This window comes from Ursus arctos, unplaced genomic scaffold (genome assembly GCF_023065955.2).
Source record: "Ursus arctos isolate Adak ecotype North America unplaced genomic scaffold, UrsArc2.0 scaffold_20, whole genome shotgun sequence".
Classification (NCBI taxonomy): Eukaryota; Metazoa; Chordata; class Mammalia; order Carnivora; family Ursidae; genus Ursus; species Ursus arctos.
Window position 1 is genome coordinate 30,823,216 of NW_026622875.1, and position 22,147 is coordinate 30,845,362.

At 41.5% G+C, this 22,147-nt stretch overlaps 1 protein-coding gene across 5 annotated transcripts in view; it reads left to right on the plus strand.

Moving 5' to 3' along the window:
- The window catches only part of PIK3R4 (phosphoinositide-3-kinase regulatory subunit 4), a 201,527-nt gene that overhangs the window by 43,983 nt on the left and 135,397 nt on the right, over positions 1 to 22,147 (plus strand). For all 5 annotated transcript variants that reach the window (XM_057315960.1, XM_048216222.2, XM_057315961.1 and 2 more), the window contains one exon: positions 14,324 to 14,458. The gene's annotated coding sequence lies outside the window, so the exon portion shown is untranslated. The remainder of the gene's footprint in view (positions 1 to 14,323; positions 14,459 to 22,147) is intronic.

Sequence of the window (22,147 nt, forward strand, 5' to 3'; positions counted from 1 at the left end):
CCTCCCTTCTAACCTAATTTTCCTAGAGTGTGTATGGCTTTGAGAAGTTCTGAGAAGATATAAAAACTGGTAATTCCCAGAACATGGTCCCAGATCTGTTCAGTGACTCAAAGACTCTTTTACCAATCTGAATCATTTAAAATTTTTCTTTTTATCACTGTTAAGAACAACTTGATGTGTCGTGGTGTTGTTTACTTCATGTTTCTTGTGCTTGTTGTTCACTTTTGGTCTGTGGGTATATAATTTTCATAGTTTGGAAATTTTTTGTCCATCATTTCCTCAAACACTTCTTCTCCCTCTCCCTTTTAGAGACTCCAATAACATATATATTAGGCCACTGAGTTGCCCCACAGTGCATTGATTCTGTTTTTCTGTTTTCTTTTTTCCGTGTTTCACTTTGTATACTTCTTATTGCTATGTCTTCAATTCACTAATCTTTTCTTTTGCCATGTCTAATCTGTCACTAATTTTATCCAGTGTATTTTTCATCTCAGTCATCATAGTTTTTGTCTCTAGAAGTTCTAGTTGGATCTTTTATTTTATTTTTATATTTTCCATGTCTCTATACTTCAAACATATGGAATACAGTTATAATGACGTTTTAATGCGCTCATCTTCTAATTCTAACATCTATGTCAGTTCTGAGTTAATTTCAATTAATTAATTATTCTCCTTATGGGTCATGTTTCTCTACTTCTTTTTCTGCCTGGTAATCTTTGTTTGGATGCCAGATGTAAAATTTACCTTGTTAGATGTTGGATATTTTTGCATTCCCATAAATATTCTTGAACTTTACTCTGCAATGTTAAGTTAGTTGGATAGTTTGATCTTTGGGGGCCTTGCTTTTATGATTTAGCCATTTTCAACCAGATCTAATTATTTCCTGCTACTAAGGCAAGATCTTTCCGAGTTTCCTCCCCATTGCTCTGTGATTTAGGAGTTTTCCTGTCTCGCCTGTGAACACATACTATGAGCCCTGTGTGAGCACCAGCTGGATGCTCTTTCCCCAGCCACAGGTAGTTTGCAGATCATGCATGGGCAGATCAGTACTTGTCTGAATGCTCAAGGAAGACCTGGAAGATTTCTCAGGTCTATCTGGGGTCTATACTATCTCACAGAGCACTTGTGAAAACACAGATCAAGTGTTCTCATATATATAAAGGCTTCTAACTTAGTGCCTGACAGACAGTTGGGGCTCCATAAACATTTTTGATCTTGGTTTAAGTCTCCAGATGCAAAATATCTTTAGTGGACATTTCTTATTCTTTTGACTATCCAGCATCTGTAATTTATTCTAATGAGGCCGAGCTTGTTTCCCAACATAGACACTGCAAAATGCCAGACTCATTTTTTCCAGCATCCTTGCTGCTAGGATGAAAGCCCATGACCTAGCCCTAGTCCATGACCATGACCGATGCCCACACTTTTTCTATGCTTTGAAGAAGTAGGTCCAGGGAAGAAGCAGAGACCTCACTGAGTTCCTTCAGGGGACAGGAAGCAGCAGCAGTAAGAGCAGTCACATCCATTCTTCAGGGCCAACATTCCTAGTGGCCATAGTAACGATGGCCTGGCATATGGCCATCTGGTATCTAGCAGTATAGGAGTGGGGTTTTTGCTAGACCTGTTCCATGGTGAGATTTTGGACCCTTTTCCAGCTGTGTAGTCTGCCAGCCTCGTTGTCTAGTTTTTCTAGAGATGCTGCATGCCATCCAATATTCTGTAACATTTCTATTATTAAAGTATAATGTATGTGTGTGTGTATATACTTACATTCATATGTAAGTATATGTGTGTTTATATATCCCAGAAGTGATGATTTTTCATAAACTGAGTTTTCATGGACTGATATAACTGGTACCCAGATCAAGAAACAGAATATTGCCAACATCCTAGAAGCTCCCTTATTCACCCTCCAAGTTCCTGCCCTCTGCCCTCCAAGACAACCATAATCATGACTCCTCACATCATGAATTAGTTGTGCTTATTTTTTCTTTTTCTTTTTCTTTTTTTCACTTTATACAAATCAAATCTGCCCACATATTCTCTTGTGCATGCCCCACATTATGTTTGTGAGATTCAGCCTCATTGTTTGGTATAGCTGTAGCTTGTTCTTGTTGGAATAGTAAAGTGTTGCATTTTATAAATACACTATAATATATTTATCCATTTGTATCGGGGGTCCCCAAGACCACCCTCAGGTTCAGGGATTTGCTAGAAATACTCACACAACTCCAATAGCTGTTATACCCACAGTTACGGTTTATTACAGTGACAGCTGATTGAAATCAGCAAAGGGAAAAGGTATATAGGGCTGAGTCCAGAGGAAACCAGGCACAAGCTTCTAGTTGTCCTCTCCCGGTGGAGTCATATGGACAGCACTTAATTTTTCCACAGAAATCTTTGACAAGGTGTTGCAGATCAGGGAAGCTCACCCCACCCTTGGTGTCCAGAGTTTGTTGTTGTTAAGGCCAGTCACGAAGGTGTGCAGTGTCCCCATTGCTGACCTTAGCTATGCAGTTTCCACCCTGACACAGGTCAAACTCATACATTATGGCTTAAAGGCTCTCTCATACGAAAATAGGCATTTACATAAATCACATTGTTAGTTTAAACTAATTGGCATAGCCTACAGCTTTAGGCATATAAAGACGCTCTTTTCAGGCAGGATATTGCAAAAGCTCAGAGATCTTCTCCCAGGAGTTAAGCCAAAGGCTAGTCCTGAAGACTTGGGAATGTACAGCAGTTGTAGTCCAGGCTTGCAGAGTTAATGTTTTCTGTACACCATTACACTGTTGATGGACGTTTACATGGTTTACATTTTTAATATGAGAAGTGCTGCTATGAGCATTGTTTTACATGTTTTTGATGAAGATTTGTGTGCATTTCTACCAGGTGGTTACTTAGGAGTGGAAATGATAGGCCATAGGATATGCATTTGTTCAGTTTTTATAGACACTGCCAAATGTTTTCCAAAGGGACTATATAAATTTATACTTCCAGTATCAGTGTACAGAAATTTTCAATATCCTTTAAAAAAATTGTGTTGAGGTACAACTGACATACAATAAAATACATATTAAAGTGTACAATTTGATCAATGTTGGCATATGCGTATACCCATAAAACCAGCACCGCAAGCAAGATAGTGAACCTATGATTCTCCCCTAAAGTTTCCTTGTATTCCCAATATTCTCATAATGAATTTGTTTTCTCTTTAAGTCAGCTGGAGTGCATTTCTGTTGTTTACATTTGAGACTTCCTAGCTGATATAATTCCACCTTGAATTATCTTGTATTTGTGCCCAGCTTGGTCTTCTGCATCTCTTTTCTCGTCAACCAATTCTTGCTAGACACTGTTCTTTGCCTATCTTAGTCAGTTTGGAGGGACTCCAGGTCCTCTAGTTGTAGCTTTGTCCTCAAGACTCCTGGTAATTCCACACATCTTTTTATCCCCTGTTCCCCGCTGGCTTTTCTTCTTGAACAACCCTATATAGCCCCTGGTCCTAGTCATTCCTGATTGGCCCAGAACCAAACTCCCCTAGGAAGAACTCCAACAAAGGATTACCTAGGTGGTAAGAGAAAGGGCCTCTCCCTCAGCTCTTCCTTAAGTTGCCTAGACCAGTATTATGGGTTGTATTGTGTCCCCCACAAAAAGAGATGTTGGAGTCCTAACCTCTGGTGTCTCAGTGTGTGACCTTTTTTGGAGATAGGGTTTTTGCAGAGGTAATCAAGTTACAACGTGATCATTAAGGGTTGACCCAAATCCAATATAATGAGCGTTCTTATAAAAAGGGGAAGTTTGGACACAAAGACAAAGATAGAGGGGAGATGCTGCAGAGAGACACAAGGAGAAGATGGCCATATACAAGCCAGCGAGAGGGGCCTGGAACAAACCCGGCCCTCACTGCCCTCACGAGGAGTCAACCTTGCTGACACCTTGATTGTGGACTTCTAGCCTCTGGAACATGAGGCAAAAAATTTCTGTTGTTTAAACCACTCAGTTTGTGGTGCTTTGTTATAGGTAGGATGCATCAGCGCTTCCTAATCATTTTCAGACTATGGGTGTACAACAGAGGATCAGATGGTAGTGGCTGCCCTTTTAGAAACACTGTTCATTATGAAAGTTGAGGATGGGGAGGGAAGAATGTGGGCGGAGCCAGCTAAGTCCAAATTATTTCACTTTGACCATTCATGAGACTCTGAATGAGGCCTGGCTGAATCATGAGGTTCTATACTCCTTGTTCTTTTCTTTCTGTTTTCTGAAATTGATAAACATGATTCATTTTTCAACAGCCATCTGTGGGAACACATGGACTCCTTCACTTAGTAGCTATTAAGATCTGCTCCACAGTCCGAGGGGGCGATTTGGGAATGTTTTTCTCCCAGGTCCTTTGCATGGGAACTTTTCCCGTATCAGAAAATTAATAAAATTTTGGTGAGAAGCAGTACAGCATGTCTTCAAAACTCCCTGAAATCTTCTCATCACCTTTAATCAGGTCATCTGACAAGTTACCTTCAAAGAAACGGACTTCGAGCTGAGTCCTTATGAGGACTGGGTTTTGCTTTATTTGTGAAACATTGTGAAGCTCCAGAACTCCTATTTGCCTTGACAGTCAAACTTTTGATGAAGGAGGAAAAAGCAGGGAGAAAGAGAATGACATAAATAGAAAATACATCGGAAATAGTAAATGTATTCAGAGCAGATGACTTATTGCCCTTCCAGTTGAACCCGGCAATAAAGAATATAATAAATGAGTCCCCTGGGGAACTTTTTTTCCATTTCAACTGCTTCCTTTGGCTATGTTCACTCTTCAGTTTCCACCCCCATTTTTGGTCTTTAGGTCTGGTTATGAATATATTTCAGCAAAGCTGCATAAATGACCCACCTGGTTGAGCCTTGGGGGTCAGATTCTGAATACTACTTGGATACGATTACAATGACATCCCCTCAAGACTTTGTTCTGGTGTTGTTAATGAGTGCCTTGGGTTGCTAAAGATCAAAGATCCCCCTCTGTGTCTCTGGCTCAATTCCCCTTGCCTTCATAGACTAGTGTCACTGCTCTATCCACAGAAGTCACTTTTAAAATTGAGATAAAATTCACACAGCATAAAATTCATCATCTTAACATTCTTAAAGTATACATCTCAGTGGTTTTTAGCATGTTCACAATGTTGTGCAACCATCAGCACTATCTAATTCCAGAACATTTCCATCACCCCAAAAAGTAACCTTGCACCCATTATCCATCACCTCATAATTCTTCTATCCCCTATAGGCCCTGACAACCATGAATCTACTCTCTGCCTCTGTGGGCTTTCCTATTCCAGATTTTTCGTATAAATGGAATCATACCATACATGAACACGAGGTCAGGTTTCTTTCACTTAGCATGTTTTCAAGGTTTATCTATGTTGTAGCATGTACCAGTATTCCATTCCTCTGTATGGCTGAATATTACTTCATTGTATGGATACATCTCAGTTCATTCATCCGTTCATCAGTTGATGGACATTTGGGCTCTTTCCCAATTACTGCTACGAACATGCATATATAAGTGTGTGGATATAGGTTTTCAGTTCTCTTGGATATATACCCAAAAGTGGAACTGATGGGTCATACAGTAACTCTATGTTTAACTTTTTGAGGAATTACCAAATGTTTTCCAGGGTCTTTTTTTTCAAGGAGCATAGGATGTTAAGATTGATTTCAGAGACACTGTTGTGGAGGGGCAGCTGAATTGTCAGAAAAAAATGCCCACCATAAAGTTGAAGATAAAAGGGTCGCACCCAGGTGAGATAAGGTTGACTATTTCAGTTGGGGCATTATCCACATGCAGTGGTTGTTAAAGCTGCAGGCTCCCCCCCACAGGTCTCTGAGGTCTCTGAGGGGGATAGCAGGTGAAAATAAGAGAATACAAGAGGACTTCCATCAGCTAAGCCCTGGCTAGGATGGTTCTTTATGTAGACTCTCAATTTAATCATCACAACACAGTTAAGTAGATAATGTCATCAGCCCCATCTTATAGGTGGGGCAACTGAGGCTCACTGAGATTAAGCATATGGACTGGTTTGCATGGCTTATGTATAGCAGAGCCAGGATTTAAGTACTGGTAAAAACCATAGATACAACCTGAAAAAAAATTTAAGGGATTAGAGGTAGATTTTTAAAAAGACAGTACTGTTAAGTACAACAGGATGGGATAAGTGATGTATAGTGTTCCAGGATAAAAGAGAGATTTTTGTTTGTTCTTTGTTTTATTTTACTTTATGTATTTATTTTTTAAAAGATTTTATTTATTTATTTGAGAGAAACAGTATGAGAGAGAGCATGAGTGGGGGAGAGAGAGCCAAAGGGAGAAGCAGACTCCCTGCTGAGCAGGGAGCCTGATGCAGGACTTGGGATCATGACCTAAGCAGAAGGCAGAGGCTGAACCTACTGAGCCACCAGGTGCCCCTGTTTGTTCTTTGTTTTAGAAGAAGGTTGTCAATTGTGCCAACTGTTACAAAGGTGTCAAGTAAACACAAATGTATGTGTACAGTAGTATTTAATTATCTCATACCTGACCCATTATATGCCTCAGGATGTTTGCTATTCAGACTTTAATACATTCCGGGCTATATCTGCTGCTGTCTGGGCATTTCCCTCTGCAGAACACCAGGACACTGCAGAGTCTCTATTCTAGACAATAACTGCATTTCAGAAGGAGTAAGAAAACCCATTATTTACAGAGAAACCAGTTTGACAAAAACAAGAATTTCAAAGTAAAATGAGATTTGCTCACATTAAGCCATGAAATAAAAGTTTGAGTGCACAAGATGAAATAACTCTTAGTACTGGAAGGAAAAAGAATTATATCGTAGCATTGAAATAAAACCATATTTTATGGGTAATGAGGCAATACTCTCACCTTTCCTCAGTATTTTATATCTTTAACTTTTTTTCCCTCTTCAGACAGTGATGGGTGGACCTGAGATTAAAGTGCCATTACTTCAGGGCACTGAAGCACAAACCACATAATGGTGACATTCAGAAATCTCAGGCACTTGCAGCCAGTCGAGTCTTTTTCATTAGCAATCTTGATATTGTTGGGACTAGTCTTTCCCTACTTCGCATTGTTGGTTTGCTTGGCACTTGGGGATGTTTTCAAGGATAAAACAAGGTTGGAGCTGGGTCTGTGTAAAGCAGTCATGAAGCTCTTGTATGGAAACTTTCCATGAAAAGATGAGAAAAAAATGTTTTTTTGAAGAAAAAGAGGTAAAAACAAAATAAGTTGATGCCATAATATGTCTATATTACAAACCAACAGAAGACTTTGTTCTTTTTAGCTGTTTGATTGTTTTGTTTTCTGCTCGGATAAAAATAGGGTTTGGTTTTTATAGAAAGGCTTTTGCTACATGTGCAGTTTCAAGCACAGAGAGTAGGGAAGCCTCTTAGGTCCTTCTCATGTTTGCTGAGATGCCCTCCAAAGGATGGCTTGGTTGCTGCTGCTCCAGCATTTGCAGATACTGATGCCTGAGAAGGTGGATCCTTTCCAAGTTGGACTGGAAATACAGGCTGCAAGGTATAGGAGTGCATTACAGGAGAACGGTCATTGCTGCTTGGGTCCATGGCAATCAGGAGTCCTTACTTAACCCCTGAGAGGAGTATATATCCTTTCAGAAGATCTTGATATTTAGTAATTGAGTATTTACTATGCAGACAGACTCTAAGGTGGCCCTCCACAATATAAGTCTCCTTGCCTAAGTGTGTTCACCCTTGTATAATCTTGTATAATCTTCTTCCCTTGAGTGGAAATGAGACCCAAGATTTGCTTCTGACCAATAGGATGTGGTCAAGGCAATGAGATGTCACTGCCATGATTACATTATGCTACATGAGCCTTTGTCTTGCCAGCAGACTTACTCTAGGAACTCTTCTTGTTGGCTTGATAAAGTAAATGGCCATGTTGGAAAGCACATGTGGCAAGGATCTTCAGACAGCCTCTGGGAGTTGAGGGCATCCTTCAGTCAACAGGCAGTGAGAAGCTAGGGCCCTCTGTCTTAACAACCACAAGTAAATAAAGTCTGTCAACATTGATTGGAAGTGGAGTCTTCCCCAGTTGAGCCTCTAGATGAGACCACAGCCTCACCTAACACCTTCAGTGCAGCCTTGTGAGATCCTGAGCAAGGGACCTAGTTAAGTTGTGCATAGACTCCTGATGCACAGAAATTGAGGTAAGAAATGTGTGGGGGTTTTGTTTTTTTAATTTTTAAAGATTTTTATTTATTTATTTGAGAAAGAGAGAGAGAAAGCACGACCAAGGGGAGGGATAGAAGGAGATGCAGACTCCCTGCTGAGCAAGGAACCTTATGTCAGATTCGATCCCAAGACCCCAGGATCATGACCCAAGCCAAAGGCAGACACTCAACTGACTGAGCCACCCAGATGCCACAGAAATGTGTATTATTTTAATCCACTGAATTTGTGGCAATTTGTTATGCAACAACAGAAAACTAACATATTCACATATTATATCTTCTGATCCCTAAGCTTAATTGTACATTTAATAAACAATTGTATTCTTAGATAACAAAACTTAAAGAGACCAATGGTTGACTGCTTTGAGTGAGCATCATAGAGTTCAGAATGTATAAGCAGACTCTGTCAAAGTGGGGTTTTTTCCCCCTATAATTTGCTAATGGTTATGAAAGGGCTAAAGTAATGGGCTAGTGTCCTGTTTTGAATATGACAGGGGTATTTGTATCAAACTGAACTAAAAGGGAGTGCTGTTGAAAAAGGAACAAGTCCATTAGAGCCTTCCCAGTTATGGCTATGTCCTAACATTAATTGCACCTGCATTGATTACTGCTTGTTGATTGTTGAAATTCACATTTGGTTATCTATGGATGGACTCTGCCTCTTACCCAAAATGAATTTAGAAAAGGTAAAAACACCTAGAATCAAGTTTGGGTAAGCAGTGCATCCTATAAAAAGCAGAGTACATGACTTTGGGCAGCAAAGACAATCAGGTTAATATGAACATTCTCAGAGGGATTTGTGTTCACTCTTCATTTCTTCTCCAACCATCTTTTTCTCCAGGCTTATCCATCTTCCTTATCACTGGTACTTTTCAGTCTGTGATCTATTTGATATCTTCCTTAAGGTGTCATTAGAGCTTTAACACCGACATTTGATATTTTGAACATTTTGATGTCTCTTCAAACTTCCAAGTATTTGATTAAGTAAATAATTCTTCAGAATTATCAAGTATATGCAATTCTTTGAGTAATTATTGAGTAACTGCACATTCAAGTCAGTATAATATTTGATAAACACTGCATTAAGTTCAAAATGGAAGACACATTTGACTTTAATATTATACATAGAAAGTTCAGAACTCAGTTTTTAAAGATTAAGTAAAGAAATGTTCAGGAACCCATTCACTTCACATCTGTTACCTGCTCATGCCTACAGTTATGAATAACTTAGTGTGGTTTTCATTGCATTTGCATGCCTGTGCATGCATTGTCCAGGATCACTATGTGAAACCACTCCAGCTAAACTTTGGGAGAAATCATGCCTTGCATTTCAGATACAGAAGTGACCAGCCTGGGGAGAGAATCAGCTATGCTTTCAAGATCACTGCAAATAAGTACTCTGAAAAAAATATTTGCTGCCTGCCACCCTAGATGAGCTGATAAGAGTTGGGCCACCTGGACCACATCCCTTACCGCAAAAACTTCTTGGCATTCAAGAAGATTCAAGATGGGCTATCTGTTCTCTGCTCCATAAAAAGGGAGTAACAAGGCCTCAGCTGTGAAATTCAGGGAAGAAAACCATAGTATTATCAGTGGGAAAACCAATCTGTAGTCAGCCCAGCATGTGTCAGCTACTGGAACTACTGTGGGAACTCCCTATAGCTCATTCTTCTAATCTGGAATCTTCTTTGTAGTTGATGACAATGACACTATTCAGCTCTAAGTCCACAAACAAATACACGTTAGCCAGAATATCCTATATTAACCAGGTTGTCTCTGCTGCCCAAATTCATGTACTTTTTCTTCTGTAGGATGGTGGGACATCAACAACTTTTAGGATTGCTCCCTCAAACTTAATTCTAAGCTTTTTTCCTTCCTAAGTCATTTTGGGTAAGAACTAGAGTCCATCTGTTGTTTTGTTGCATTTTATTTCCACAACCAGTCAATTCCTTACCTCTTCTCGGCTTCTTTCCCTTCCTTCTTTCATTCCTTCTTTCCTTCCTCCCTCCCTTCCTTCTTCCTTCCTTCCTTCCTTCCTTCCTTCCTTCCTTCCTTCCTTCCTTCCTTCCTTCCTTCCTTCATCCGTCTTTCAAGTAGACTCCACACCCAGCATGGAGCCCAGTGTAGGGCTTGAGCTCACAACCCTGAGATCAAGACCCAAGCTGAGATCAAGATTTGGACGCTTAACTGACTAAGCCACCCAGGTACCCCTCCACTTCTATTTTTAACCCTCCTTCAGCCTCAAGGATTTTCTTTCTTCTGGACCCATGGTCACCTTTGCCCTTTCCTATTAGAATGATTGCCTAGCTGGCTTGCTTTGCTAGAGAGAACTTTGACCACAGGGCATATAGTGACTGACACTTCATCTTCCTACCTGTTCAGGCAGGTGATAGTCAAATCCTTCCTTTACCCAACAAAGAGAGAAACAAGATTAGAGTTAGGCACTTGAGCTATTATTTCATAAAGAGTTCAGTGCTTCAGCACAATTGCCTGATCTTTATCATCGCAATTCAATTTTCAGGATGCAGCGGAGAGAAAAAATATGTTCATGTTATCTTCCTCTTTGTACGAGAACATCCAACACGAGCCTCCTCTTCCCAATTCCCAGAAGAGAACAGCAGCTACTAAAACTATGAATGCCATCAGAAGTATCAAGATGAGTCCCTTCAGTTTCAAGACTTGACAGTTTTGTGTTTTTTTCAGTCACAGGGAGTTGACCCGACTTTGCTTTTTCTGATAGCTTTCTGCAGGGCCCTGCAGAATAGCTTTTGCTTTGATTACCCAGTGATTTACAGCCTTTCTCATTTGCTTCTTATATCTCATTTTTCCAGAGTATAGGGAGCTCTCCTCTTACCCTGTTGCCTCAAAGCAATTTTCCTTATCATCCTCCAGAAGTCCAAGGCCCATCCTTTATGTACTTCTGATTCTCCTGAATAATGATTGTTTTTCTTTCTCTTTCCTCCTTCCTATCTTTCTTTCTTTCTTTGTAGCATCAGCATTTTCATCAAGGGGCAGATTTCATACAAACATAGAACTCCAATACTGATTCTTTCACAGTGGGAAAAAATAGTGCTTTCTTCCTCTCATATTTGCCTGGCTAGGTATATGCAATTATTCTTGTGAATTACAGAACTTTGTGGGGAAAGTCATCTTAACATTCTTGATATGTTTGAAAAATAGTATGCCAACATTTAGATATACAGATATGTTAGGGCTTCTCCCAGAAGCAAAGCTGTGAGAAAAATTGAGTGCACACAGTTATTTTGTGACGGTGGATGATGTGGGCAGAAGTGAGTGTGTGTGTGTGTGTGTGTGCACGCACGCATATGTGTTTGTCCAGTAAGGAAGAAAAGGCAGTATATAAAGGGTACACTATTTAGGCAACTACCATAATGTGCAATTGAAGTTCAATCCTGTGGAAAAGTTTTGGAAAATGGTGTAAAACGCATACTTCATTATGATCCTACTCCAGGGGCAAGGGAGCTGGGATGTTTATACATTCACGCCCACCGTCATTGATTAAGGGATGCCTCTAATGGGTTTCAAATTACCCAGATACTCTGGCCAGCCTTGCATGCAGGCAAAATGGGTTCCAGCAGCCCAAGAGCAGCCTTCTGACGAAGTTGTAAGTTCTGGCTGTTGGAAAGCAGACTGCCACACACAGAAGTGAGGAGATATGAAGGGAGCACTGGTGTATCTGCTGTAGGGAACCAAAGGCCAGGGCTTGGAGGGATTAGTTCATCCTATCACCTAGCTGATAGGCAAGCAACCTGAAAGTCACTGTGGAGGTAGACCATGTTGTGATTCAGAAGTTCTCCACAAACGAGTGGCTCGGGTTAGCGGGTGATCAGTATAGTAGACATTTGCCTTTCTTCTGGCTTCCAGCCACGCCCCCCCCCCATCTTTTGTATTTGGAGGGCTCGACATCATTAAGTGACTTGGTAAAATGTTCTCACTCCAGAGACCAAAAGAGCTGATTTTCTTTCCTTGCCTCCTTGTAGCCAAGGTATTGGTAGTGATCTGGCCTCCCCCATTCAGGGATTCCTGCCTGGGATTTTCTCTTGTCAGTTTGGGCTGCTAGAGCAAAGAACCATAGACTAGGTAACTTATAAACAACGTGTTTATTTCTCACAGTTCTGGAGGCGAAAAGTCCAAGATCAAGGTGCCAGCATGCTTGGGTTCCAGGGAGAACCCTCTTCTGGGTTGCAGACTACCATCTTCTTGTGTCCTCACAAGGTGGGAAGTGGGTGGGAGAGCTCTTGGGGTGCCATTTATCAGGGCACCCTCTCCCATTCAGGAGGGCTCCACCCTCATGAGCTAATCACATGCCAAAGGCCTCATCTCCTACCATCACACTGGGAGGCAAAATTTTGGTATATGACTAAATATTCAATTCCTTACAGACTTCTAATCCTCCAGGAGTAAAACAAAATGCAGAAACTGTGGAGAGTTGCCCTTGAGGGTGCTGTCGGGATGCAGGAACAGAGGAGTCAGTGGTAGCAGCCTAACAGCAGTGGTGCAAACATAACCTGGGTCCCCAACCCCCCCCAACCTAGCTCCCCTGACCTGAGCATGTGCCTCCAAGAAACGTATTTTCTGTTTCACTTTGCATTGGTTTCTACTGCCCGCAACTAAGAATTTAGAGAATGACAGAAGTTTAAATGCAGGCAATGTCCTGCTTTGTACAGAGCGCTTTTCTACAACCTAGAGAGGAGGCGGAGAGAAATAAAGGCAATAGATGATAAGCGTTCAGCCTTCAACAAGTTCACAGTCTAATCAGACTGATAAAAGTAAGGTCATGTGACTGGATTAAAAAGTTGTGGTCCGTATATACAATGGAATATTACTCAGCTATCAGAACGAATTCTCAACATTTCCTGCAACATGGACGGCACTGGAGGAGATAATGCTAAGTGAAATAAGTCAAGCAGAGAAAGACAATTATCATGATTTCTCTCATCTATGGAACATTAGAACTAGGAAGATCGGTAGGGGAAGAAAGGGATAAAGAAAGGGGGGGTAATCAGAAGGGAGAATGAAGCATGAGAGACTATGGACTCTGAGAAACAAACTGAGGGCTTCAGAGCGGAGTGGGGAGGAATGGGATAGACTGGTGATGGGTAGTAAGGAGGGCACGTATTGCATGGTGCACTGGGTGTTATACGCAACTAATGAATCATCGAAATCAGGGATGTACTGTATGGTGACTAACATAATAAAAAAACATTAAAATAAAAAAAAAAAAAGAAGAAGTAAGGTCATGTGAGAAACCTGAACCACACACACGTATCTTGTTTACATGTGTTATCTTTTACTCAACTATCTTTTATATACTTCGGGTCATTTATCCTCAATAACTCTCCATGGGCAGTGCAATTCCCTAGGTTTTGTGGAGGAAGAAACTGAGGCATGGGGGAGCTAAGTAATATTCCTATAACGCTACTGTCGGGAGAGGGCAAAATCAAGACTAAAATGCCATCGTGCCCTCTCGACCACGTGCCCTTCCCTTTAGAGTTCTGTTTAGGAATACCTTGTGCATGGGCAAAGGTCTAGAGCAGGGGTTGGCAAACCATGGCTCACATCCTGCCAGCCAATCCTTTTGTAAATAACATTTCATTGGCACACAGCCATGCCCATTTGCTCATGTATTATCTAAGGCTGCTTTGAAGCTACTGTCAGCAACGTTGAGTAAATGCACTGCATATCATGTGGCCTGCAAGCCTAGAATATTTACTATCTTGCTCTTTATAGAGAAAACTTGCCAACTTCTGGGCTAGGGTATATTTATAAACAATTTTGCTTCCCTGAATTAAGCTTCTAGGAGTCCCCTACCTGGGTGTCATTTGTTCCATACTATCCTACAGACATTAATGACTGCACAATAAACAAATCGAGGTACAAAGAAATAACTGTAATAATAATAATATTAACAACAACAACCGTCATTAATGAGGACTCCCTATGTTCGGGCCTGTGATGAAAGCTTTAACTGACATACTTCTACTGGCCTGATTCCAAGTTCAAAGAGGTTAAGTAAATTGTGCAGGAGCAGGGCAGCTGCGTTAATCCTGCATATCTGTCTGCAGAGGCTGGGGCTCTTCACCACCATGCTTTACTGTGCTGCCCTTCATCCATCAGAAAGAGGGAAAGCCAGGAAAAAGAAGGAACCCTTCACGAAGCTGGTGCTAATGAGACAGTGGACGTCAGGTTGCCCAGAGCAGGTAAGTTTGTGAGGGGCACTCTGCCTCCCAAATTGTCAAGGTAATTATCAGTATCACTTTCTGTTTTCTCAATGAAATGTGTTGACAAACCCCTCAAGATAGCATTACTGTAGACATCTAACGACGAGGAAATAGTAGCCAAAGCTTCTAGTCCCACTAATGTTTGATTTTTGAGTTTCTGAATTTTGATATTTTCTGATATTCTGAATGACCAACCACCCAAGCCTTTACAGCTTCAATAGTAAGGTGCAGAGTGTACCCGCTCTTCCCACACTAGCATAGCAAAGGAGTGGGTCATGAGCCCACTTAATTTAAAATAAGTCTGCCTTGTCTTCGAATATCACTAACACACTTCCCAGCTTTGTTGGGAGCTTCCAGGTGGTTTATGATGCGGTGCCAAGGTCCTGCTTCATTCCCTTGGCTTTAGTTCTCACCTGCCTTCTGTAGGGAGGTTATTCATGCTCCACCGGAAAGCTCAACCTATTGACCCAGGTGTCAGACAGCCAAGGATGTATAAGGCAGGCTGAGAGCCCCCACTGCAGCCCACAGATGCTGGAGCTTGGCATTGGTTGCCCTATAGATTTTGGAATCCCAGTTCTGAACACAGAACTCCAATGTTGGTCTTAAAGTCTAACTTGTGGTCACTAGCCTGGGCACTCCCACTGCTCTTGGCATCGTCTATGCCTAGCCTATTGCTGGGGACAGAGTATATGATCAGAAAAAGATGTAGTAGACCACTCTATCAGCCTCAGGGGAAGCAGAATCAGGACAACTGGCAGTGTTTCCCTTTATTCATGCATTAATTTCCCTGGGCCCAGGAGCGACTTCAACTCCCAAAATCCAGCTAGCGCTGTGGGTCTCATTATCCTGCTCTGGTCTGACCACTGCTCACATAACTGCCTGCCTACCAGATTTTTCAACATCACTCATTGATGGAATTCTGATTCAGTATCTTACCCGCCCATTAGGACTCAACCCTTTCCTCTTGGATTTTCAGTGCTGACCATTGGCTGTTGGATGTTTTGGCCTACCATGCTTTGCCCTTTGCCGTACTTCTGTGGTTGGCTCCAGGAGTAAGGCCACTTCCCCTATTTATTTTTCACTTTTATTTTTCAAGTAATCTCTACACCCAACATGGAGCTCAAACTCAGGACTCCAAGATCAAGAGTTGCATGTTCTACGAACTAAGCCAGCCAGGTGCCCCAAGGCCATTTCCTCTAAATGCCTGCCCGGCTATGTGGTGTGTCTAGTAGGACCATGTACCTAGAAAAATAACAAGATTACTAATAGTATAATAAAATACCCACTATTTTAGCCAGAGCTATTATTTCATTTGATGATTAAACCTACCTGTAAGTAGGTATTGTCATCCCTATTTTAAAGATGAAGAAACTAAGACTTAGAGAAAGAAACCAAACTTATTCTGGATTACCGTATTAACTTTTTATTGCTGTGTAGCAAATTACCACAAACTCAGTGCCTTAAAATAATACACATTAATTACCTCAAAGTTGCTGTGGGAGGTGTCTGGGCACAACATGGCTTGATTTTCTGCTCAGGGTCTCACAAGGCTGCAACAAGCTGTCAGGTGGGCTGCATTCCTGTCTAGATGCTTGGCAGGGGAAGAATCCACTTCCAAGCTCACTCACATTGTTGGTGAAATTCATTTCCTTGTAGCTGTGCGACTGAGGGCCCCAGCTTCTTACTGGCTCTCAGCTTAGGGCCCCCCTCACTCAAGGCCACCCACAGTTCCCTGGCCACATGGCCTGCTGTATAAACAGTTCATGCGGCTATTTGTTTTCTCAAGGCTAGAAGAATAAGCTCTAGCTGCAGTCTACTAAGATGGGTCTTATATAAGGTAACATAATCATGGCAGTGACATCACCTCATCTTTGCTATGCAATGTAACAAGATCGCAATCATGACATCCCGTCACATTTGCCATATGTAATAGGTTAGAAGCAGGTCCTAGATTCCACCTGCCCTCGAGGGGAGGGGATTAGACAAGGATGCGATTCATTGGTGGTGACTTTAGGGTGTGTCTGCCACAGTCCCATAGCTGCTAAGCCAATGATCAGGGGCCCGAGCCATGTCACACTGCCTCCCTACAACCCTGGCTTCCTTTCTTTCTCATCTGCCCCTCTGACCACGTGAAATGGTCCTGTCTTGGGAGTCTTGAGTTGTAAACTTTTGACACTGCCCTCAAGGTCATGCACAGTGTTTTTGATCAAATCTTCTCTGTTTTTCCAATGCAAACCACCTTGAAGAGGGTTTGAAATAAGCCTGCTGGTTTTGGAAAGTCGTTTACATGGTACTCAGGCTTATTGGGAGATTGCGGGTGGTGTATGACAGTAAAACAACCAGCAAAGGCTTTGGAACAAGCCCCGGGCAGATACGCTGTAGAGACTCACTGCTATGTTCCACGGGGGCTGAATTCGGTGTCTCCGGAGGACAACTTCTATCAACATGCAAACAAAGACTGAAATGTCCAAAGAAGAAAAAGACCTAATGCTATTTTTCAATTTAAATCAATTCAGAAATATTCATATCTGGTTTGAATTTAAATTCCTTTCTCAAACAAATGCAAAGGAGATAGCTGAGCACTGTCACCTCCCTGAAGAAAATTGTCAGTGCTTCTCTCGCAGTGTCACATCACCCTTTTATTTCTGAGGAGAGAGACCCTGTCAGCAATCGCACATGACAGCCTTGTCATAGAGGTTGCCATTTTTCCATGGATGTGCCTGGTTTCTTGGCCCTCCTATATTTTAATTTTCTAAGCGGTGATACAGTGGAGATCTGATGTGGTGAGCAGACTCCACAGAGAGTTTTGTCTGCTGCTTATTAGTTTGTGATGAAAAACAACTCTGCAGAAACATAAAGTGTGTTCTGCTCCTGTGTCTGAGATAGATTCTAAGTTCATTCAAACTCATAAAAAGGGCTCAAAAAGGCAATAGCAACACAAGCTGGTCTTGATTGAGAATCAGGATTGCTTTAGTAGGCATACTAAAGTTTTTTGTTTTTTTATCACAAATAAGTTAGGTTTCCCAAATACAATTTTTAACTCTGCCAGCACATTGTTCGGTGCTTCCATCACTCATGGCGGGATAATGTCACAGTGAAGAAAGAGCATGGGGAAAGCAGGGAATTCGGCTGAGCTGAATTTATGAAAGTGCTATAGAAACAGATAACCAATGGTGTATGCAAAGCTCAAGTCTTAAAACACATTGTGTATGTAAGAGAAGACAAGATATTTATGTTTTGCCACCCAAACTTTAAAAAATACGTGTCACTGACAAAAATGTACTGCTTTTTGAATTGCTTTTGAATTGGGGGTAATCTTTAAACAAGTTAAGCCAAGGAAATAAATGACAAAATAATACACGGTATCTTACAAAACTAGAAACTTCCATAAAGAAGGGAGATTGGAGACTAGTCAGTGGGAAGTTGCTGTTACACTGACCTCCTGCCATTCCTTTATGACACAGACCACAGTCAGAAATTGTAGGCCTTCTTTTGGAAAGTGGTTCCTGATTCCCACAAAGTTCTTTGTTTTCTGATCTCACTGGAGTCAAGACAGGGTTTGATTGCTCAAAGAGAGAGAGAGAGAAAATGGTGGCGGTGGGTGGTGGGAGGAAGAATCCAGATGTGGAGAAATTTAGACCCACTATGGCTGGGCACCAGGTGAGGGCTAGGTGGAGGTGGAACCATCCTCTGTCCGCATCCCATCCCTCTCTTGGCTCAACACTGGAGAAAAGTTGGAAGACAGAAGGAAAAAAGGTGAAATTCGTCATTACTTGATCCCTTAGGATACCTCCTGATATAATAGAAAATTAAGTTGAAGCAATGAAATCATTCTATGTCTCCTGTAAGTCTAGAGGAAGGAGATTCCAGAGTTTGTTCAGCATCTTAAGCTGAGTTAGCACTGAATTCTCTTGGCATTCTTCTCCAGCTACAAGATGGCAGCTCCTGCTCCAGCCATCACCTCCTCACGGGGTGAGCGTGGAAGTGAGGGGAAGGGATGCACACATACAGTAAAAGAGGTGAATCTCACATGATTGTGAGGAGCTGAAATACACAGCAGAACTGGAAACAGGATATCCTTTTTCAAATAGAGAGATTTCAAGAAGGAGAGAGGAAGGGAGGAGAGGAAGGGAGAGCAGTGTACAAATCCTAGTGAAATGCTCCGATCCCTTGATAGACTATTGTTTAGAGGAAGCAAAAGAAAAACCAATCACATGCAATTTCCTTCCAATTCAAAAATCTGGATTTATAAAAAAAAAAAAAAAAAAAAAAAACTTGGAAACGGGCCAGCCTGCAGCCAGAATGAGCTGACCGGATTGCAGTTAAGGCGTGTCATCAGAGCAATGAGTAAAAGCTACACAATGGCTCAGTTCAAACGCTTTAGAAGTAAAAGGGATTTCACTCCCATTATCTAGGCTTTCAGTAGAACCAAAAATTTTAATTCACAAAGGCTCACAGTTTAATTCCACTCTGTGGTGCTTGTCAGAGTTTCCCTTCCCCTGACATTTATTTTCTTCTTCCTTGTTAGAGCAATGCCATACTTTTCAGCCTTGTTTTTTTTTCATTCTCATTTTAGGCCTCAACTGTTTTTTCCTCTCTAGTTCACTGTTGATGCTGGCTCATTTTTCTTGGAAACAAATTGTTTTGGTGTGAGTATAAATTTAGACCAATCCCCAGGAACATTGTTATCAGGAAGAGAATCCTAGCAGGCAGCTGCGGCCAGCATGCTTTAAAAAAATTTCCACACGTTTGCATATCAGAACTGATGGGCACAGGTGACAACAGACGAGCTTTCAGAGAGGTGGTCTAGTGTGACGATTAAGAGCACAGACTCTGGACCCAGAGTGTCCTGGTTTAACCCCAGCCTTCACACCTATTCCTTGTGTGACATTGGAAGCTATGAAATTACAATGCCTCGGTTTCTTCATCTGTAAAATGGGAATGATGTTACTGCATACCTCATAGTGTTACTGTGAGGATTGAATGAGTTCATGTCTCTAGATTCCAACTACTTACCATCTCTATAACTACCTGTCAATGGCGTCTGAGCTGCCATCCTCTTTATGGATTCCAGCCTCCTAACTAGCCTCCCTGTCTCTACCTTTGCCCTGCAATTCCACAGGGTCTACTTCCCAACATGGCATAGACTTACTCTTTTATAATGTAAGTCAAAGGTAATGTCACTGTTTTGCTCTCTACCTCACAAGAGCTCCCCATCTCCCTTACTGGAAAGACAAAGTGTCCACAGTGGCCTAAAAGACCCTACATGAGCTGGCCTGTCATTTCCTCTCTGACCTCATTTCTAATGAGTCTTCTCTTCCCTCACTCTGTTCCAGCCACACTCTGGTCTCCTTGTAGTTCCTTGAACACCAGGTGATCTCCTGCCTTATGGGTTTGCTCTGACTGTTCCCTCTGCCAGGATGCTCTTCCCTCAGATATCTGCATGGCTAGGTCCATTACCTTCTCTCCTGTTTCTTAACAGCTTTATTGAGGTATAATTTGTATACCATAAAAATCACCTGTATTAAATACACACTTTAAAGTATATTTAGAGTTGTGCAACTATCACCCCAGTGCATTTTAGAACATTCTCATCACTGCAAAAAGGAATCCTGTACACTTCAGCTGTCATCCTTCTATTTCCCCACGCATCCCGTCCTAACACAACCTTTAATCTACTTTCTGTGTCTATATATTTGCCTACTCTGGACATATCATGTAAATGGAATGATGCAATATGTGGCCTTTTGTGATTGGTTTCATTCACTTTGCGTGCTTTCAAGGTTCATTTATGTTGTAGCATGTAACAGGACCTCATTCCTCTTCATTGCTGAATGTTATTCCATTGCGTGGAGAGAACACATTTATTCATTGATCAGTTCATGGACATTTTGGCTGTTACGGCTAATGCTATTATGAACCCTGTGTTATGTGTGGACATATATTTTTAATTGTCTTTGGTATATACCTAGGAAAGGAATTATGGGGTCATATGGTAATTCTATATCGAATAATTTGAGACACTGCCCAGTTGTTTCCCGGAGTGAGTGCACCATTTAATATTCCTACCAGCAGTGTATGAGGGTTTCAATTTCTCATCTCTAACACTAATTGTTATTTGATTCTAACCATCTTAGTGCGTATAAAGCAATATCTCATTGTGGTTTTGAATTTCATTTCCCTAATGACCAGTGGTATGAAACATCTTCTCATGCCCTTGTTGGCCATTTGTATTCCTTCTTTGGAGAAATGTCTGTTCAAATCCTTTCTCTATTTTTTATTCTGTGATTTGTTTCCTTGTTATTGAATCGCAAGTATTCCTTATATCCTGGGTTCAAGTCTCTTATCAGATATATGGTTATCAGAGATATAGGATTTGCAAATATTTTCTTCTAATCTATGCATCATGTTTATTGTTTACTGTGTCCCTTTGTTAAGACATAACCTCCAGAAAGCCAGACATCTTTTTCTGTTTGGCTCAATGATGTATCCCCAGTGCCTAGAATGGTACCTGGCACATAGCCATTGTTCAATAAATACCTTTTGGATGAATATATTAATGTGTTTTCAAATAGCCACTGCTGTATGAGGTGGTGGCAGTGTTGTTTTCCTGCGTGGAGAAAGCAGTTCAGAATGTAGTGCTAAAATCATCCTATCAGTCAGATCCAGAGGTTCTTGCCAAACAAGCTCCTAAGCTGCTTGAGTGCTTTTTTTCTTACACGTTGAAGAGGTTTCTTTTTTTTTTTTTCATCACTTATAAAATAAAGAAAATAAGATCTCAGTGTTTACTTCATAGGTGGCATGCAAGTGAAATGAAATAATGTATGTGATGAGTGATTCAGACCAGATAGAAGTCAATTTCTCACTCACATAATGGACAATCAGGTCTTTCTGTCCCATGAGATAAGCTCAGGCATCATGTTTCTTCCATCTTGTTCTTCCTCCACCTCCTACAGTGTTGCCCCTTATATCGTTAAGCTATTGCTGTGTAACAAAGTACCCCAAAATGTAATGACTTAACGCAACAATTTTTTTTCCTGCTTATGGTTCTTAAGATCAGCAGTTTAACTTGTACTCAGGTGGATGGTTCTTCTACTGGTCTCACCTGGGATCACTCATGTAGATACAGTCATCAGGTGGCTTGACTGAGGCTGGATAGTTTAAAAGGGCCTACTCACATGTTGGCTGTTAACTGGGCATCTCTCTCCATGTGGTCTCTCATTGTCCACGAGGCTAACTCAGGCGTCTTTACATAGCAGTCACAATTCCAAGAAAGAAATGTAGACATTGCATGGCACCCTTAAGCCCCAGGCCTACGACTCTGTTATCATTACTTTCCCCATTCTATTTGCCAAAGAAGACTAAAGGGGTGGAGGAGGAGACCTCGCCTTTTGGTGGAAGGATGTCAAGGTCACATTGCAGAGGGGCACGCATCTATAGATGGGATGAATTTGGGGCTATTGCAGTCTACCATGCTCCCTTTCCTGTTTGATTGAAGCTATCTCTCTTTTTTTTTTTTTAAGGTTTACTTATTTATTTGAGAAAGAGAGAGCACCAGAGTGGGATGAGGGGCACAGGGAGAAACAGACTCCCTGCTGAGCAGGGAGCCCAACTCGGAACTTGATCCCTGGGACTCCAGGATCATGATCTGAGCCGATGGCCCATGTG